At 33.4% G+C, this 22,296-nt stretch overlaps 1 protein-coding gene across 1 annotated transcript in view; it reads right to left on the bottom strand.

Moving 5' to 3' along the window:
- Window positions 1–22,296, bottom strand: part of LOC139769304 (A-type potassium channel modulatory protein KCNIP1) — a 340,210-nt gene that overhangs the window by 270,718 nt on the left and 47,196 nt on the right. The gene's annotated exons all lie outside the window — the stretch shown is intronic.

Here is a 22,296-nt window from a genome sequence, read left to right as displayed (position 1 = left end):
TCTATGTATAACTGTATGTATACATGACTTCCTGTAAATATCAAGATATGATTATTTAAATCATTTAATAGCTGAAGTACACACCAATATTCTTTAATTAATAATATGTGTGATTACTATTGAAATAAATATTAAAGATGTATTAAAAAATAATTAATAAAGACTATATTCAAAAATTTCAAGATACATTTATATATACAATTCATATAATTGCATGATATTTAACAGTCGTGTGAAGGCCACAATTAAAATCTTCCCCACGTATTCAAAATTATGATGTTTCCCAAGAACGAATGATACAGAGATTTCTCTTTGTACTTTTATTATGCGGTTATCGACAATAGAATCAATAACTTTCATCATTGTGATTTCTACTCGTAATGTGAAAGAAGCAATTGCTTGATTAACTCATTGTTAAATATTTTTTAACAAAACAAAATTATCTTCTGCGTGAAAAGGTACAACAATACTTATAGTTTCATTATTTCGTTTCACAAAAATATAGTGTATCATATGAACATGCTATTAATAGTCGAGACCCAAAAGTGCTCGGTTAAGCTCCGAAGTATCCGTGCGCATGCACTTGTATATGTAATGATGACTTGCATATGTAAATGAAAAATTCCTAACCGTTCCTGCGTTTTGTGCCAAAATTTACAAGTGCGAGGATATTCCCTAAAATTTATTACGTTAAAAGAATCAAAGCTTCTTACCAGTCGAGGCCCAGAAGTGCTCCGTTTAGTCCGAAGTATTCGCGTGTACTTGTAAATGTAAGATAAAAAATTGCTAACTTCTAACGACTTTTAACGACTTCTTGCGTTTTGTGCCAAAATATACAAGTGCGCGGACAATCTTTAAGATCCATGACGATAAGAGAATAATGATTTATTAAAGGCCAGAAGTACTCCGTTTAACCCGAAGTTAAGCGCGTTTTTTGTTATATTTATTTGTTATATGTCTTTATCTACAATAATGTAGAATCTACAATAAAATGTCTTTATCTACATATGTTTCTTTGTTTTTTTTTTATTATTGCAGTATTTATTCTTGTCGCTTTCAAAAATACTTTAAAGATAGCGAGCAAAATTTGTTGAATAACCATTATGGCAAATAATTTAAGATCAGGATATAATACATTAATATACATGCCGAAGCGGAACTAGTGTTTCTATAACACGTCAGATGACTAATATCATACCATACGACTTCCTCTGCCCGCCATAGATCACTATTAATGAGATTTCAAAAGCAAGAGTCATTGACCTAAGCGGATAACATTATTTTACTTTCTCTACGTGTGTTGCAGTTATATTTCTGATTGTGTGATACGTCTCCCATATATTTACTTGAGTAATAGAAATTTTAGGAATCAATTAAAGAGATCTATATTTCATTAAATTAGGAATTTATTTCATGTGATCATGTGTTGTGCATCCAATATATCGATTGTCTTTTAAAGCTGTTTTTAATTTCTTTATTTTACAATGAAGTTTCCATAGATATAAAAGAAATAACATTTATTTTTAACATTCTACATATTAGCCTAAATTTGATATCCTGAATCAATATTTGATTGTAAAAATAACACAAGATATAATAACACAAATTTAAAGCACAAGCCAATTTTTAAAAATGTTTTAACGTATCATGTATTATTAATTCTATATTTTACATAAATTCTGCTATTGTTATCTATACTGTAAAGATGTAATTAAACTTAGATATATATTTCACAAAAAAATATAAATTAGCATAAGCGTATGAATACATAAAAAATTTGATATTTGACATAAAATAAAAGAAATCTTTGTGAGAAATAGGTTTTTATTTTAAAAAGCAACTCATATTAAAATTTTAAGCAATTAATTTTAAGTACTTAAATACTTAATATACATACAAATAATGGAAAAATCGTAGATGGATATAAAATATGTCTACACAAAAACGTATTGTTTAAAAATAAAAAATTGAACTATGGTATTAGATTTTGTATTTCATTCTGTTACTAAAAGTATGTACCTAAGATACTAGTTTATTTCTTGGTTACACGAACGATCACGAGTATAATTTAAGGCGCTTAGCTTTTATTAAGCGTGAAGAAAGGTATCGTAAACCATGCCGTCAACAGTTGCGATTTAGCACTAAATTGCTGCGTACGTGGCATGGCGTTTTAAATCTTTAACAGCGATTTATTCAATAATGGAAAAGATTCTGCTGGGCGTTAACCATATATAGCATTACCATTCCAGATCAGGTCAATAAAGTTCAAGATTTAGATGCTACGATGGGAAAGTAATGTCGCAATTAACGTGTGAACGGAGTCGCGATTGTGGTTGAACATTAAATAATAATTAAATCTTTTTGTTCACTACTTAACATTTAACATTTAACAAATTTATGTTATTATTACTTAAATAATAAATAGAAAAAAGATAATTTTTTAATTATTCAATTCTAAAGAAAGTTCTAGTTCAATTCAATTCATTTCAATTCAAGAATGTTTAAAAATTGTGTATAATTTATAAACATAAAAAAGATATATCCGTACGATAGCTTATAATTTTGATAGTAAAGAATAAATTAAGTCGGTCAATATGTATATCACGTAGCTTTTGACATATTATTATTAAAACGCAATCTATATTGTAGTTTTCTCGGTGAGTTTAAAAAATCAAGTTTATATTTCTTTATTGCAACGTATTATTTATATTATATCTGTCTGAATAAAAAAAGGAAAGTTGGCAGAGCAATCGTGATGTACTATGCAAAACTCTATCCAATTTAGTTTGTGAATTATATGTACCGAAACGAAAAATTATTATTTAAATTAAAAGGTGAGGATTTAAAACGGAGAAGCCTCGATTCTGTTAAGATCACGAAGTCCGTGCCCGATCATAGCAGATGCGAATCATAGTCGCTGGCATTCAAATGCCAGCTCTTTGTTCGCCAGTTTCCACGCCGAGAATTACACTTCTACAGACGGTTACCGCCGTACATCTACAGAAGCAGTCCTTCGTATATGTGTCTCGTATCTGCACGGATCGTAATAATTAGACGGCGCAGGATGCTCACGAATAAGTATCGAGTAAGAGAGATCGGTTGGTAGTCAGTCGATAGTCATTACCCGTCGTCGTGATTTATCAGCAGACGTCGTCGTGAGAAAAACCATGAACTAAAAAAGAACATGGTGACACCGGAAGGTGCAAGGACATCTTTTTGCATCACTTAACACCTCGAACGGATAATAAATTTAAAGAAAAAAAAAACCGTAAGGAATGTCTTCACGTCCCGCGTCCTTAATTATCAAATTGCAATTATTGAGTTATGTAAAGAAAAATGTATGCTGATGTCATGGAATCTCTCGTGACAAGGGTTAATAATATCAAACGACCATGGCACCTTTCGACTGATCTTACATTTGAAAAGCGAACACACGCTATTGGGGATGACACGTCGTCAATCAACAACAATGGTCGTACTGTGACGTTGACTATCGTTGCCAACGTTGCCTCGAGAATAGGACGCGCAATGATCTTTGTCATTATAATTCGTGGTACCGCCCATGAAGAGACAGTCTCGGCATCACGGAATCGCGCAATAATCCCAACGTTCGCACCGTGCGAAATTGCCGGAAGGTTCTTACCTTCACTTAACATGAATCACGCCTGTGGAATTATGTTCGTCACATATGAAAGAAAATGAAGATTTTACTTTAACGTTAAACATTATTATAATAGCGACAGGATTGATTTAAAATAAATTATTATAAAACGCATCTCCAATTAAGAATAATTAGCACTCACACGCTATTTCTTTGTTCTTTCCGATAGCACTCAATCTAAATATTTCTTGTGATATTTATTAATTAAGAGAGAGAGATCTTGCATGAACTAAAATCTATGTAACTACTGGCTTTTACTTTCCACTAGAACGTTAAATTATATACGAATCTAGAAGCGCGAAGTCCAATCGTATGTGCATTTCTCAAATATGTTCGAGTGAAATGTCGCTTGCACGATCATTCCATCGTACAGGTTGCATCTGTCAGCTGTGCGGAAACGTTTCGAGATGTCAATGCAATCTTCGAGAGGCCCCTTCCTGCACCCAAGAATGAGAAAACCGTTGCGCCCATGTCACGGATGACGCGTGTCGTCATACAGGTAGTAATCGTTCTGTCCAATATTCGCATAAATCTTACACGTGAATCCATAAATCCTATCAGATCTGCCGACCTAGACTCTCTCATTACACTCCTGGTAACTACTATATAATTATATTACCCTAGCAATTACTTCTAATTTAACGGTATGAAGGCTTTGCAATATTATTTTCAAATATATAAATCTGTAGCAGCACATTGTAGCTCAGCAATAAGACAAGAGTATAAATACAACTTCATCGATCATAATTACAAAAACTTTGATCTCACGAATAATGTGAAATCGTGAAAGTAACTATTGATAATCACATGAATTATGTATTCCAATTTGTGAGTTACTTTAGATATATGTTTAATAAAAATTGCACAATCAATCTAAACTTATTGATATTAGAAAGATGTCAATATTTTTGATTAATTTTATCTCTTCCACACATTAGGAAATACAAAGGAGTATACAGATTGACAGAAATTTTACTTTGGTTTTAGCTCGCATAATACAAATGTATATACAGAAAATTAATGTATTCAATCGCTTTCTCAGTTACGGGATGGAAGATTTGATCAGACATCGCGCGGACGCTTAGACATCAAATAATGTACTTATGTCACTGACTGATTTCGCAATGGTATTGCCGTTCGTGCCACAAGTAAAAAAATATATATTCTGCTATCCGTCGACAAGTCTGGAATCCAGAAATCGAGAAAACGCAACCGGTAGTCAGTGAACTGAGTTCCGACTCGGTAAAGTAGTGTAACCCGTGGGTCAGGAATCTCAATAAAAATCCTCCGGAAAGTTTCTCCTGATTATAATTACTATCAATCAATAGTTGTGACGCAACGTGCCCAAACTGCAAAACACAGGCGATCTTTTTTTATCTAAGTTATTTATTATTTATCCACCTCCACTTATGTATATTTATAATGCTGTTATGAAACAGTAATTTATAATACATGTGTAATATTGAAACGAGGTTCTAATACGATTTCAAGAATAGATTCCAAACCGACTGGGAAAGTTTTAATCACATTCTTTGACGAATTGACGAGAGTTTATTTTTCTTCCACAAAAATATCAAGAGAAATAATTTATTGTAGCTATTTTTCTGTTTTAAATTGAAATTAAATTTTTTCGCTAAACTTTAAATAAATCTTTTGTTAAAATTTCAGTCTACACTTACTAAAAAAAATTATATTAAAAAAATTTTTATAAATGAGTCACCTTCCCTTTCTCTTAAATTTTTCTTAAATTGTAAAATCATTATAAATTACTGAGAAATAATCAATTTTTGTTGAGAAATTTAAATGTTAAGATTATTGTTAAAATTTCTATTGTTATAAACCAGCTATATAAAAATATAATATTTTAATTATTAATAATAATCAAGCTCATATTTTATTCAGACATTAAAGGTTAGATAAAAATTAGAATTTAATTAGATAAAGAATAAATATACATATGCCTAATAGAAGAATATGCAAATGCAATAATGGAAGCATGATATTGCTAACTCATATTCATTATACATGGTTCAAGATATTGATGTCTTATGGAAATCGGTCTTATAAAGTCTTATAAAAACCCGTCGTACCATATATACATGAAGACGAGGTTGATGAAGAAGGCTAAATATCTCATATAGAGGTTCAAGACCCAGAGCACTAGAACATTAATCTTTCTCGCGTCAAGCCAAGCTAATCGATGTTACTTGAGTAATCAAACGATTAATTCCATGAGGCGTAGATTTTTATTTCTCATTTAAATCAATAGCTCATCTTTTACGAATATTCCAAAGAATAAAGAAAATCCATAATAAATTGGTAACCTTGCGAGCGCAATATAATATACAGTTATAATATTTCGAAGAGTATGGGGCTATGTGTGCGCAGTCGCATTCTTGTAAAATGGCAACTGCGTTCTACCATCGTTTTATACTTGCGGCGGTCATGCGGCACCACACAGCAATAGAATTAATCGTACGAAATACATAATTGGAATAATCTAACAAGTAATACATCGGAATTTGAATTATAACGTACAATTACACTATCGAAAGAATCTCGACCAATCGCACGTTGCAAGAAAAAAATATCATTAGCCTTCGTTCGCTTGATGTGGACGTTTCTCGAGACGGAGAAACGCAAGCGCAATGACCCGTTACGAACATTTACTTCGACGATTCGATTTCTTCCCCTAGCATCATAAATGCCTAAGTTCCGCGGTCGTATCGAGACGAGGAAGGGAATTCTAATAATCTCGACTATAATTTAACTGAGCGTATAATGACAAACCGTCACGAGCGCAATGCAACGGATTGATTTCCGCTTTTCTTCTGCTCTACCTACCCAGTAGGCTACAGTAAACGAAGATAAGAACTTACAAGATACGAAACGATAGATTCAACGAGAAGTCGAGGGAGTGCCGGCTGAAAAGGTTTCTTCTAAATGCCGATTCGGTTCTGCGACTCGCGTGCAATGCCGGGTCTTCGTTCTTATCTGCACCGACCTCACGTATTCCCCCGCTGTCATCGATTCCTCCGATTTTCAGCTTTTTACTTCTGCCAGTGCGATTTATTGCGCGGTCGGATAAGAAACCGGGGAAGCGTATCGAGAGATGCGCATAACCGCCGTTGATCGGCACGCGGTTCACGTACGGTCATTACGCGCTATCTCTCATTATGGATAAGCAAGATACTTCGTTAATTAATTGGACGTCATCAACAATAACATCTAGTGGTGTTCTTAATAGCCATTACACCGACGTTCTAGTCGATGGATCTGTTTCAAGATCAGACCACGTAATAGATCTCTCGTTGTCCCAAAGAAATATCGTGCGCCTCATGTAAGCGCATTAGACGTAATTGCAGCGCGTTGCCGCTATATTTCTGGATTATCGAAGATGTATATCAAATGAGAGACTTGCTGAAACCCATTAGTCTCGCGAACTACTTGCTCATTCGGCTAAAGATTATCTCCCGTTAAAAAATAATTAAGATATCTGCGTGAGGTAATTAACGATTACATTCGAAGTGTGACATGATTGAGCATTTAAGTTAAAAATTATCTTATGTAATTGTTAAAGAATTTACGAAGGAGTCATTTCTGCTGAAGAGTTAATGCGTTAAGCGATTTGTACGCATTGCGCGTTAACAGGCCGAGAGGGAAATACATTCCCGCACGTGAGCGCAATTATGCAAACCTACCGGAGGAACGATGCAATAAACAAAGATCGCCTGTATCTTGGCGCATGTCGACGACCGATGTCGAGTGCCGTGGCTGCCTTTGTACGTCAGTGCTCGACTCAGCACGCGGGTGAAAGACAAGTGGAAGAGGGAGCGTTCTGGCATTTGGGACGGCGATTGTCGGGAATGCAAGGGCACGAGTTGGCTGGTACCTGCCTCGCGCATCCTCGTCGCGTCGGCGGCGTTATAATATCGCCATTATGCCAATGAGACTCGTGGAAAGGCACGAGCGTGGAGGAGGCATCGACCGTCCCGTTTTCAAGGAGAAACTAGGAAGCGAGTCTCAAGTCTCAAGCCTTCTTCTTTCGTCCGACGGACGACGGACGACGATCGATGGAGTTGTATTGAGCGATAGCGCTGCGCTGATTTACTAGCAATAAGTTTGTCAATTGGACACGCACGCGAGAAGAAAATGGAAAGCCGGCGAAAAGGAGTCTCGTGCTGGCTGCACGTGTGTGGAGATCGGACTAATGAAGGAAGCAGTTACGTTTGGTGAAGAAAATACGGATTGTCTTGAGACATCGTGTATCACTGTCTGCGATTACACCTTTCTTATTGGAAATTTAAGCGGTGTTAGTAAGACGAATTTGTCTCATTAATCGTCACTTTCACTTTCTCCAATTCATTGACGCGTTCTAAAATTTCTCTGTCGCCGGAACAATGTAATTATATCGAAATATCTATCTCGGTAAAGTTACGGCTCGCTAATAATTTATTTTATCAAATTCATCTGCAATAACGTTTCTATGTTCGAGCTCGTAAATTCAATTGGCATCTAAATCTGCTATAAAGTGTCACGGCTTGGAATGGAGAGTCTGTATGTACATTCGGTATCTCAATGCCGCTAGGATGAAAATACATCTTCGACAGTGTGTCGCGGTAAGTACTGCCTATCTTTTACGAGCTCGAGGCCAGTTTTTATGCTCGTAATCATCGCCGTGACGACTCGTGAGCAGAGGCATACATTCACGTGCAGGAATAATAAGCGCGTAAGTGGCGGCAACGCAAGATGTAAACGTCATCGAGCTAATCTCTCGCTGAAGACAGAAGTTATCGCTTGAGTGCAACTTAGCGGCGCTTTACGACCACCCTCTAAGTATTTCTGTACCGCGCAATTGCTAATTATGCGTGGCTCGCGACCTGCGCCTTTTCAAATTTCCCTGTGCTTCATGTTATGTACATTGCTCGTTCGAGCTCAGATCGGCTACGTTTTATATCATGCTATAATTTATACGATCGTATTCGAAGATAAATCATAAAATATATCTTGTTATCATTGGTATTCCTTAGATAATAAATGCTATTCTTTTTTACTGACGCTAGATTGATATATATATATATATATATATATATATATATATTTATATATATTTATGATGCTGTGTAGCCGCTTTGCGTTTCTATGAAATTCCATCAAATCGCAATTAAAAATTTAATTATATCGCTTTTCTTCAAATAAAATATACATACATCTGATTACATGATTTATTTAAAGAACCCAACCTAAATACATGCTATAAATATTGAAGATATTAAAGCCTACATCTCTGTATATAATTTGTAAATTCTACACGTATAGATTACATTATTATATATATTTGTGGTTTTTAATCAAATGCAGCAATTGCATATTATACTATTTGCAATTATAACTTTATAAATCGCCTATAAAAATGAAAAATAAACCGTGTATTAATTACTGTCGTCTACAAAAGATCATTCTTTCTTCGTCAATCATTCGAAACTGCTTGCGATAGATTATTTAGTTAACACAATTTATTTTGTTTTCTTCAGAAGACTAAAGATCGTTGTTTGACATCAATACGACGATATCTATGTAATAGTAATGCTACTTCGGAAAGGTCTAGACTCTAGAAAGTTCATGCGACAAGAATTCAACGTATAAAATGCATGGGAACGTTAAACACACAGGTGTCTTCGAGCAATGACACGATATGCCATTAATACACGACTCAAGCAGCTCACGCGTGGCTGCTAGATAAGGTATACAATGGTGAGAGATGTGCATTGACCTATTCAGCACCGGATTCACCACGGCTGCTTTAATGGCGAGTCGATAAAAGCACGTGCACCTTCTCCTCCAAACGTGCACAAGGCACAAGTCACGTGAGTGAAACTAAAACCTAAACTAGAAATGCTTGTTGTATTTATATGTGGAAAATACAAGCAAATATATATATACACGTTTTAGTTAAGAATCAATAGTAATTTTGTAACTAGTAATTATACTATTTATATATTAATTATACTATTTATATTATTATATAGTTTAGAAATCTAATTAAAACCTATACTTTAAAACATTTTATAATTTTTATCCCGATTCCCTTGTAAATTCTTTAATTAATTCATTACAACTTCAATTACTTTTAAAACAGTAGCTAGATATTTATCGGAGAAATCAAATTATTTTCAATCGTAGAGGATATCTTGAATTGCAAAATATCTCAGCGCATTTACCTTCTCTTATTTTTTATCGATATTTAATCAATTGCGCGTTGATATTGACTTTCGTAACTGCATGCAGATAATTATTGAAGTTGTAGTGAGTAATAATACAATTTTTCGTAAAAAATTTCGTAAAAAATTGCCCTCTTATATATTGCACAAAATCTATATAATAATAATAATATTGACTTTGGCAGCAATGTCTTTAGACTTTTTCAAGAAAATAAAGTGGAACATTTTATGTACATAATAATTCCGACACGATTATAAATTGTCTGAGTAAAATTTGGAAAGATTCATGCATGAATTGCATAATCGGATCTTCAAGTTAAGAAGCTTTCTATATCCCGTGCAAACGCAGTAATTTGATAAATCCGACTATAAACTATATTGAGAATTAAATTATATTGAATTATGAAATATTTTGCTGTTGCTGTTGCTACTGTTTTATTAAACGGACTCGAGATCTCAGTGACTTAAGTCCCCATGTGAGAATACAACTCACTTTAGCATCATCTCATCATTCTGAATATTTATGAATATTTTAGTCTTTAGCATATGTACTGAGATAAATTAGCAATTTCATCAATCAACAAATGCTTTAATATAGCTCATGCCTTTTAAATCCTTCCTTTGATATGTAAACGAGATTTAAAGAAAACACTTTGAACAGGACTTCCGTCCATCTGTGTCATTTAATAAAAAAAAAAAATCCCTGGCGAAATGAACGTTGCCATATTCTTTTGTAAATGCGACCGCTTTGAAGAATCGGTTAGACATTTGTTAGTCAGATGCGATTGAGAAGCAGTCGTCATCATTTCTCAAGAAGAAAGTTATGCCTTGCCTTGTCGAGTAACATCTGTGACCCGTCAGCCGCTCTCTACGATGGAAGCAATCAACATACAGTGAAAGCATTATACTCATGTACTATACGCCAACATAGCACGCGCACTCAAATATATTTCATTAAAAAACATTAATATAAAAACTCTACAATAATAGATACGACTGTACGGAAAATTTTTTGCATCTTTACTCAGACAATCTCATATGTATTGGTAGAACTCGTCGAAGAGTTTTAATCTGCTTACATTTCGAGCGATGTAAGACGATCGAGGAATTACATAAGATTATCTGCGAACAATAGCCAGATTGCGTAGGTAAAATCATTGTCGCCCCACATGCCAGATAACTCTCAGTAGCCAGGTTAGGCACGCACTTGCGTGCATTATGTAAACTCCGGAAACATTATTGCGCAAGTGGCAAGATTCATCGATATCAAACCACCAAGCAGGGCATGAATGGTAATGACATTCGACTTGCTACCGTTACGCTGACTTGCGATTCGACATTTGCGTATCTGCTCTATTACAATTTTATTAATATAAAAACAACATTAATAGTTAACATAGAATATGATGTAACCAAATGTGTGTCACAGATAAACGCTATTATGTCATTTATGAAATGTTGTATATTTATTATTTAAGTCATAATTAATTTAGAATATTACAAATGCTAAAAAATAAGATACAGCTAATACCGTGCTATGAAAAATTAATGTAATAGACAAAATGTAAAATAACATTTAAAACAGGCAGTTAAGATTAATCCTGCTATTTTGTCATCGGGTACAATGAAACACCTTGTCGAGTGAGTAATGCTTGATCTTGTGATTGCCTTACGATACTGTCACTCTTATCCCGGATTACTAACTCAAGCAATTACATATATTGGGTGCTGTTTTGACAGACTAACAAATCAATGATGGAGCGATATCAGATTTGTGCTAAAGAAAATATACGCAAGACCAATCAGGTTACACTGTACATGCCCATTGATGTCAAAAATCTATCAAATTTAATTTCATCAGGCCACTATATACCGTTATTGCGCTTATAACGGTATGTGTTGTAACTTTCAAGGTTACATAGTAAAATTTCAGTACGAACAACAAGCGAGTTCAAGTTGTGATTAAGATCAAGATTTGAATTAATCGGAACACGTATCCAATGCTTTGAAACCATTACTAATGTATCGCATTTGGCAACTGGAGAACGACACGGCTCGACCTTCACCGACGAACCAGTCTGAGTCAGATGCGAAGGATCCTTGGGACTGCAGAGCGTTAAACTGTGTCGAACGAAGGAAGCGACGGCAAATACCGGACGAATATCGGCCCACAAAACACTATAGCCATTGTTAGCGTGGCTCACCTTGCGCAATGTAAGCACATTCGCTCGAGGATCGATCGCATTTGATATTCATCGGCTTATACGGTTGTTCGTTGTACCGTAATCTCTATCAGCATTTAAAAACACGCGCGCTTCGAAATCGATAGCTAATAACTTCTTCAATTCGACACGTGATCTGCTCCGACAAGCAATTGAGACACTTTGACCTATTTATGATACCGTGTCCTGTTCAGTTTTACTACAAACAATTTTCTATGACCAATCCATGCAAAAATATGAATCCAAGTGAAATATTGGAAACTTTAATTGGAATTAAAAATTGTAATTCAAAATGGAAGGATTACGATTTTTAGCGACTTTCTTTTCCATGATAATCAATTTACGTAATATTTGACTTATATTTTCCTTCCTGATATCGTACGTTATATGATTTTACGTTCGTCATAATCATGTCCAGACAGGATCAAATAAATGTCAAGAAAAATAATAAGTACTATTGCAAAATTAATGGAAAATTTTACTGAGATATTTTCAAAGAAGGAGATACATAATTCATCCATGTAAAATGTAATTGCCATATAGAAAGATATTTTAAAGACCATCGTTATAAATATTTCTCAGTATGCAATATAAAATAACTTACTACCTTCCTGTTCATTAATTTTGCAAAGAATCGCCCTAATTGTTGTTACGTATAGTATCTAGAAAAAAATGATTATATGGAGAACATAATTCATGTCAATAATTATAGTTGTACTGTAATATTTAAATTAACCATCCGATTTTGTTGAAGCTTATAATGTGTATATTACATGAGATACATATGATGAAAGCGCTATAAAGCAAAGTTTTACCGCACTGTTCTCAACAATATGAGATGGTACTAAAAGATATCGTTAATGTTGCCTATTTTACGTATTTCAACTTAATTATACACAATCTCAAATATAAAAAAAAATATTATATATTTTATATAAGCAGATGCAAAGTGGTAAAATGTTCCTGTTACTATAATTTCTTCCAGAATTTTTAATAGAAAATGATTTTACATTTTTAGATAATTTAGATAAGTTTAAAATCTTACATAGCTAACAAATTACCAATACAATTGATTCCATAGATAATTCTTCGCTGTTCAACATGTTGCTATTCTCATTAATAATCACAAGTGATAAATATTGACATCCACGTAAAATCATGTAGCGATCGATTTGTCATTGCGACAGTTCTTGTGCGCGCAACAACACTTTTACTCTCGTTTTTGTAACGACAAGAGACCGGACTAAAAGATCTAGGACACAGATATGGTACACTGATTGCATTAGTACCCGAAAGGATTCGTCTTTTTTGTCATCTTCGTTCTTCAATTTTAATTTTATATAATTTAAGCAATTTTAAGCCATTTTAAGCAATGACAATGTTACGTGAAAAGAAATTTAAATTGTCCATAATTTTTTACACTTATGCAGAATTTATTTAATTTAACTTTCTCTCAACCAGTAATCCATAAATTTTCTTTATATAATTAAAATAACAGATTTCCAAAAAGTATTTTATTTGTAGGTAATTGTAAAAAATTATTTTATTTCGCGGACTGTAGAAGCTAGAAAGTTACACATCGTAGAACACATATTTTAGAAGAAACTTCCGCGCAGAAGGTCACAGCTCCATTATTTCTACCTCTATTATGGCAATTCTCAAGATGACAATGACATTTGTTCATATGAATCATATACAGGAGCCTTAAAATGACGAAGGACATGTAATTATAATGAAGGTTCAAATGTAAGAACGTAAAAGTAAAATTATACGATTAAGTGCATATAAAAACAAGATATAAATATCAGGTACAAAAAAACATAAAAATACAACATAAAAAGATCTTTAGAATTTTTTTTATATCTGCATTTTCTCATTATTTATGATAATATTTTTTTAAATTTAATTTTCCATAAACTCTCTCTTTTAATAAATCCGTAATTTTTTGCATAGCTGCTTTATATTATATTATATTATTATAATCTTTAATTACTACATTCTTATAGTATATATGGTGACATTAAAAAATATCTAAAAATTATTAAGTTTTTGTAAAGGGTTGGGAACGTCCCTTCAAAACGCCTTGCAACCCTGAGGGGAGTCAATAAACGTATATATATATATATATATTAAAATCGCCTACAAAACTCGAAAAAATGTCAAATATTAGGCGTGGATGATAATAATTAAAATAACCAAGGCCTCTCGTGAGGTGCACAACCACATAATAGCCGTAGCAATAGTTTCCACGATCATTAATAACGCGTAAGCGATGAGATAAATATTATGGTAATGCATTATTCACACAGGCATATATACCGGCCGCTATTCGAGTGTGGCTGGTCAGCGTATCAAAATTCATTAGTTTGCTACGGTCCGGTCGTTTCTTCTCCTTTGGGAAAACGAAATCAGACCTGCATCACACGTAGGATTAATAGGCAAAGTAATGATCGATCACGGTAGATCGAGCACTCGGAATGTCTATCTTTGAGTGCGGCAGAAATATGCTGCTTGTATATCGATCACAGATCAATCCAAGCAGAGACAGTACATACTACATGGAAATTGCGCCTAGCTTACAATCGCACACCGCGACCAAGTTCCATAAGATTTTTCATTTTTATCGCAGTTCTAGTGAGGTGTAGATAAAATGAAAAAGAGAGAAAGAGAGTTTGGATCGTTATCGTGATATTTACTGACTTATGTTTAGCCCGCGAGAATTTCCCACTCGCCATTTGCGGACACGTCGGAAGACGCACGTACGAATTTCGAAATTGCACGATTATCGCGGGAAACTTTATTTTATCTTGTAGAATTAGTGAGATAGTTACCTTTGAGTTTTCTAACGATAATCGGTATTAATTGGCAGACGAAGACGAGGTCTATTGCATCGTATGGATTAAGGATAAATAAATCTCTTACAAATAGGTAGTCTTCGATAAATCTGCGGATTTCTGCTTTGATCACCATGTAGGGTAACAGAATGGATTCATTACATTTTACACCATTACTTGTAGTAGTACAACTACCAACTACGTATTCCTAATCAACGATATTTTTAAAGTACTTAATACAGAATTGCATAGGAAAATTTCAATACTGCTTGTATGTATTATTGTATGTTATATTTCCGTAATAAAATATGAACTATAATCTATATTCATCTTTTCTGATTACAAAAAAGATCTCATTCAAAGGATTGTAGTTAAATACTCCAAGAAAGTCGCACATGTTTGAAAGACAATAATTAATTGGTTATAATTACAAGTAGATAGGATTTAAATTTTTATCTAATATACCTACTATTATATATTTTTTAATTTTCTAATAGATATCTATCTTGTGCTACCAACATTTTGCATACAAGTAACACTTCTTGCATGATTAATAGTCGACTATTCATTAAACTATAAAACTAAGTATTCATATAACGTTTGGATAATTATATAAAATGCAAAAGAACAAGTTTCGCATATCTTTACAGAAAACGTGATTGATAAACTGAGATTAAATACAACCATAACTGACATGTCTATCTACTAATTAGTAACATGAGAACATGCGTATATATAATCAAGATTATTTTCTATTTAAATATCATATCGAATAAAAATAAGAGGCTACATCGGAAACTCCAACTCTTTGGGGGAAAGTTAGAATTCTTTCAGTTATATCGAAACTCTGAAGGTGAGGTGCTAGCTTCAAAGATGTTAGGCATCTATTATCATGTAACGGCTCATTGTAGTCTCTATGAAAGGGGTAATTGCACTCGATCGTGACTTCATGCCATGTAGCTTTAATGAACCTGTCTGAATGGCAAAATTGCTGACTACGGTTAAGAAGCGGTAAACGGGCTAGCATTTAAAGGCATCAGTCATTGAACGGTATAATTCGTCTTAAAAAATCTTGTCGTTTAATTGTATAAACATTTACTCTTAATTAAATTTTATACGGAGTTATTTATTTGCTACAAAATATATTAATGTTCTCCCTCTAATGCCTCCCTCTTCCTTCTCTATTAAAATAAAAAATTTGGAAATATCTATTTTACAATCCACTATATCACAACTGTCAAATTTAGTTATACTATTTACTCTCAAATTAGCGTATGTTTTCTAGCCTACATTTCTAGCTTTCTAAAACTGAAAATTACTAAAGTAATTCACGTTAAAATGAGAACTCGCATTAGCTGTGAAGCAGATTAAGAAAACGACTAGAACACGTAAGATGCGTGCTCGTGTAAGATGTGCGCGATTTAGAATGTTCCGTAGTTTCATCAACCGCCTCGCATAGATCTGCCTACGTGTATCACCAGTTCTTTCTCCGATGGCAATAAATGGTAAACGAGCCGCAGTAACCGCGAAATCGTACGAGTTTCTCGTTAAGATAATTAATAACGCAGAGCCTGGTTCGATGGCACGTCTCGCCACCAAGTGCGATATAGCAGCGTCTTCTGAAACGTCTTGATAATTGATTAGCTAATTAGCCGAGTTCCGACATGCACCTCGAATACGAACGAAGGAAAGGTGGTATTCCGCGGAGAGGGCTTAAATCTACGCCTCTGTAATAAACATCGATCGAACGCACGTCGTAAAGACTCGCATTATCGCGCAACATTATCTCTCGATTATGCACGTTCTCGCATTTTTATTAGATAATATCTGAAAGACTTGTGAAAAATGGATTTCCTCTTATCGCTCGTATCAAAATATTACGTAAATATCAGCAGCTTTCAGTCGGCATCACTTTATTCGCGAATCTTGCATAGCGTATTCTGAACATGAAATTGCATTGTTGCGATTAAACAATATATAATTTACAATCTGTATATTGTATCGTTCCTGCTATTAACAACATGCTGATGTATTGCCGCGTGCAATCTATATTTTTAGCAAAAGCATCTTTTAATAGTCAGATAAATCCAGGTGACAGTTCTTAGCAGTCGAAAGACTTTCTAAATCATTTTGAGAAATTTATAAGATCTTGATTTAACACGCCGTAAAGATTATCCAAGATGATATTAAAATTTATTACTAATAAATATTTATTAATTATCGAGCGATTACATAAATCAGCAGTATCACTTTGTGTTAACATCGAGTCGCAACCTAAGCGATACTGCGAAACAAATCGATCAATCAACTCGTCACGAAACGTATGCGCACATTTTTCTGTTGCATAAAGTATTGCAATTGTCGACCACACCCACGTCAAATACCAATTAATATCTATAAAGATTATCATAGATACGTCTAAAAGCGTTCGGAAGCAATATTAATAGAAAATGTCGAACTAAATACAAGGAAAGAACGGCTTTGCTGAAATATCTAAAAATTTAGCTAGGTCCAGATCTAAAAATAATTTTGTTGGATTTTATCAAAATAATTATGTAAAACGCTTAAGTATGATGCTAATGCTGCAAAAAGTTTTAACAGTTCAACAACTAGCTTGAGCGTCTTATATAATTATTTTGATGGTCCAACAAAATTATTTTCAGATCTGTATCTAGCTAAATTTTGAAGATGCTTTATCAAAGTTCTTTCCGTAAAATGATGTGATATTGTCGTGCGTACAAGGCCTCGTGAATATTTCATAAATTGTTGGACGGATTTGGCTTGAGAACGTTATAAAATTCTTCCGGGTCGATGATCGATGTAATTTTGACTCACATTTCATTAGCGCAACATTGGTCTACAATATTCAAAAAAAAGTTATAAATTCCGCAAATATGTAAATTATTACGTATCTCATGTTACCACATCATTTCAAAAACTCGTAAATATTTTATAAAGATTAATAAATAATTAATGATTGCCCCATTTCAGCAAAGAATTTTAATTAATTATTTCGAGCAAAAAAATGCATAATAATGTAAGATAATCAATAGCTTTAAGTTTCTTTATCTTTAATAGGAGAAAAATTAACTTAAAATCCTACTACTGTAAACTTTTTTTGGAAAGGATATCGTCTCATTCATATAATTATATCTTAATAGATATGACTCATATATATTTAAACAAGAAAAAAAATCATGGATGCATTCTTAAGAAAAATTAGAAATAGAAAGCGTTTAAATCTACATCTTGAGTTGTCAATCTATTTTGTTTCTTATTTCTAGAAAGTGAGGAACATTAGCGAATTTTCGATAAAAATTAATTAGATGATCGTCATAGTTATACAAACGACGTTTCACTAACCCACCAATCCAACTTGAAAATTTTTAGTCTCAGAGAAAAAAAATTTTTTATTGGCACGTAGCACAATTTTAAAAATACGATAATTGTGTGTAAATTTTTCAGACATTCAGGTGGTTCAGGATTTGTCTAGCCAATGACAGACACACATTAATTGTATTAACGACTTATTCCTTATGGGAATCGAATTGCACAATTCGAGTTGAATGAATCGCAACTGAAGATTTAAATGAGCTACCAGAAAGCGAAGTGCCACATAGCTGCGTCGATATTGCACCAATCTAAATTGCGCCAGAATTTGAACCGTAGAAGTCATTAAAACCCAATGAAAATTTTTATACGTTTATACTGATTAATGGTAGACGGACGTTTTGTAAAAGGAATGCTTACTCGTTTGAATAAACGACTGCCCGAAGTGACGTATCTCGAGTACGCTCGTAAACTTTCTGGAATAAGAATCACATAGCGTGCGTTTAAAATTAAAAAAAGAAACTCCTAAACAAACTGTTGCTTTAATTTTATTATCACGATTTTCGCGCTAATTAAGATCAGGGTCAAGTACTTTGACTCGGGTTGTTGCAAAAAGATCACGATGTGGGAATGTAATTAAAAGGAAAAATGTTAGAACGGGAGAGGCGCAGAGCAATGCCGAGTGTGTGTCGACACTTCCCTTAGTGTGGCTAATTATTAAGGATGTTTGCACCACCCGAGATTAATGTGTCAGGTATCAACACGAACCTCGTAGTCTTACCGAGACATTATCGGCGAGAGAGAAAGGAGACTGCTGCGAAATACCATTTATATTAAATTAAATCAGCGCCCAAAATCAGAATTACTAATTAACATTGCGATTATTATCGGTTTTCCGTTCATTTTTCTCTTGAAAGTTTATTAACATATAATTAAATATATATCTCTGAGTCATATAATATTTCTACACATTTCCTTTTAAGTAATTATCTGTTGTGCTGTACATACAACTATAATGACTGATTTATAGTATTTGTTTTAATTTAATAAGAATTGCATATTTATGTTAAAATAATAATTTTCATTACGTACTGATATAATGTCGAGATTTTATATTTTAAATTACGTACACATTTTACACTCATCAACGTAATAAAAGATTATTTAAGCAACTTTTGTCAGTTTATTTATATTAATCTCTTTTTTAATTAGAAATTTAAATCAACAGTATAAATAAGTCATAAGGAAATGTACTTATAAGTTCGTTGCAAACTCAATCACGATAATAGTTATAATCTAATAATTATAACTATATTCGTATTTCATGTAAAAATATGAAAGCATGCTTGATACCGAGCATGTATATATTATGAAATAGCTTCACTTACTTTTCATCCATATAAGTAACATTCTAGCGATAGCAAAACAGTGCAGGGAGCAGCTGCACTATAGATCGTTTATAAGTCAAAAAGACGAATTAAGTGCTTTCGCGTTGCTATAAGAATCGTGAATCTGTCAATCTAAAGACAATTCGTAAGATATAATGCATTGTTATTCTGTTAGTAATAGATTACAAAATTTAACAAACCGTTTAGATATGGGATCGTTGCGTTAATCAAGTGTAATTGGATTTATCATAACTTGGAATTTGCGTCAACCCAAGATCGATCAATCTGATTCGACTCAATACGCATTGCTAAAGTTGCAACAGCGACTATCACTATGTCGGTGGTAAATACAGAACATTACTATGATATAATCCACACATCGATTTAATATTTACGATTTAGCATGACTACTTTCACGTATCTACTGATTACTATCTTACTTATCACGATGCGAATACTATATTACTCGTAGAATTCTATTTCCAAAAAGTAATTAGTAGTTGTACGAAGCGATTTTCTAAATAACCACTACGAGAGCATAACTAATTCCGAAACGAACTTGCAAATTCTTTTCCATCAGTTTTTAAAGCAGTAATAAATCTAATGCGTCTTATTTATTTTATTTCCAGCGTCTCTGCGCTTAATGAGGATACAGATTAAGACGTGTGAATACCTAGTGATGAATAACGTGCTCGTAACCTCTCATAGCTTGACGAAAATCATCCAGAGATCTCTCTTCTTCTCTCAGAGTCAAGAATGATTAACGACACTCAAAACAAAATCTGATGCCCGACTTCAAAATAATGAGGCTTGCTAAATCGCGGAAATGCAAAAACCGGTTCATTCGGGTAATAGGCAGAGAGTTTCTCGGTATCCTCTTCCCTCCACATTTTCGCACGAAATCTTGTATCGCAGATTGATTTTTACATTTCTCAAAATATATAATTTAGGTATTAATTACTCTCTTCCCTAAAAAATTTATATCTGATTGATATTTACAGATTAACTTGATATTAAAGCTAAGTATGCAATAAAAAATTAATAAATTTGTAGCAAAATAAAATTATCTAATTATAAATTACATCTAAAACAATATCGTCATTAGGGCCATTTACTAGTGCACATATCTCCTTCACGACATTGATGCACGATCATGGAAGTGACCCGAGTACTTCGAGCTTATGAATTAGATTGGCGCCTTCAGAGCTGTGCATTAAGCAATATAAAATGTATAACTCGGGAGGATTGTCGAAGCTTTCGAAACATGCAAACGAATTATTTCCAACGACCAAGGATAATGATCTCGGGTGCGGTAATGATTCATCTAGGACAGCGACTGACCGGCAAGGTGCAATAGACAATGAATCAAACTGCAGGTTTGTTTCATGACCTGACACTATAAAGCGAGTGTATTCTTTGAAAAAAAAAATCTATTTACCAGACTGAATTTTTTTCAAAACGTGAGAAAATGTTCAATATTGACACAGGCATCCATCATTGTGATGAACGATAGACATTAAGTACCTCTGCGACTTCATTATATATTATTTATAGTGAATTCGATGATTTTTGTCAACTGAAAGTGAATGTATTTTTATATGACACATAATTTGTCATCATTTATTGTTTGCTGCATTACACAACGTTTTCGTGACACAGTTTAGAAAGACCTAAAATAATGTACGTTGAATAAAAAACGTACTTCCGAGTCGTATTTTCCCACACGAATATATATCGTTTCAATGAAAGTAATAATGACGATTCAAACGAGTAAATAAAAGAGCTCGTAAAAATTTTAGTCTATCTATCTTTCATCGCTCATTTCCCGGTTATATCAGCGATTAATCATAGAATAGTGCGAGATAATGAGTGGTTGCTTTGGTAATGACACCGGCATTGTGGCTAACTCTACGATCGGCGACTCATCGACCATGTAATCGATAGTGCGGAACATATACCTGTAATTCCGTGCTTGTAATTATGTTTTCGCGTATTTACTTTTTTGTTCCACCAATTACTCCTGTTCACCACTAATCGGAAGCTGTTACATAAGGTATTTCAAAGCACCTGTCAGTATCCAGATCAATATTTAAAAAGGACGAAGTCGAAGATCGTTTATTAACTAAAACAACGCATTAAGCTTCCTTTCAACTTATGTCGATGACTGAACCGCCAATAATACACACGTACCGAGAAAATATACAGATAACATCGGATTCGCCCCTAAATCTAATTAGTTACTGAGTAATTCGCAGTAAATCGAGCTTGTTACGTCGATCAGAAAGAAAAGCAATCACAGATAAAGTGCAATGAAAGATTAATTGTTAAATCGGTAGCGATCAAATACTTATAAACTAAAATGCTTAAACGTATGAAGTCATTATTGAAAATTGTATAACTGTCTATATATCTTTCTATGTTTAAAACAAATTTCCCTTATCTTGTCATAATATTATTTTAGGTATCAGAATGCGACATATTTTTGCGACATCGCATTGTTTCACATTGTTTAATGTCAGCAATTACAATAAAAATTCATAATAATCACATCAATATAATAATTTTTTTATTATATCAAAAGAAACTAAAACTTTTAATTACGAAGAATGATACACAAAAGTTTTTTAATAAATTCATATA

The sequence above is a fragment of the Temnothorax nylanderi genome, unplaced genomic scaffold (assembly GCF_030848795.1).
Source record: "Temnothorax nylanderi isolate EJ_2023f unplaced genomic scaffold, tnyl_v1.0 TNYL_tig0021_pilon, whole genome shotgun sequence".
NCBI lineage: Eukaryota > Metazoa > Arthropoda > Insecta > Hymenoptera > Formicidae > Temnothorax > Temnothorax nylanderi.
Note: the sequence above shows the minus strand (reverse complement) of the source record. Positions and strands in the feature narration are given on the sequence as shown.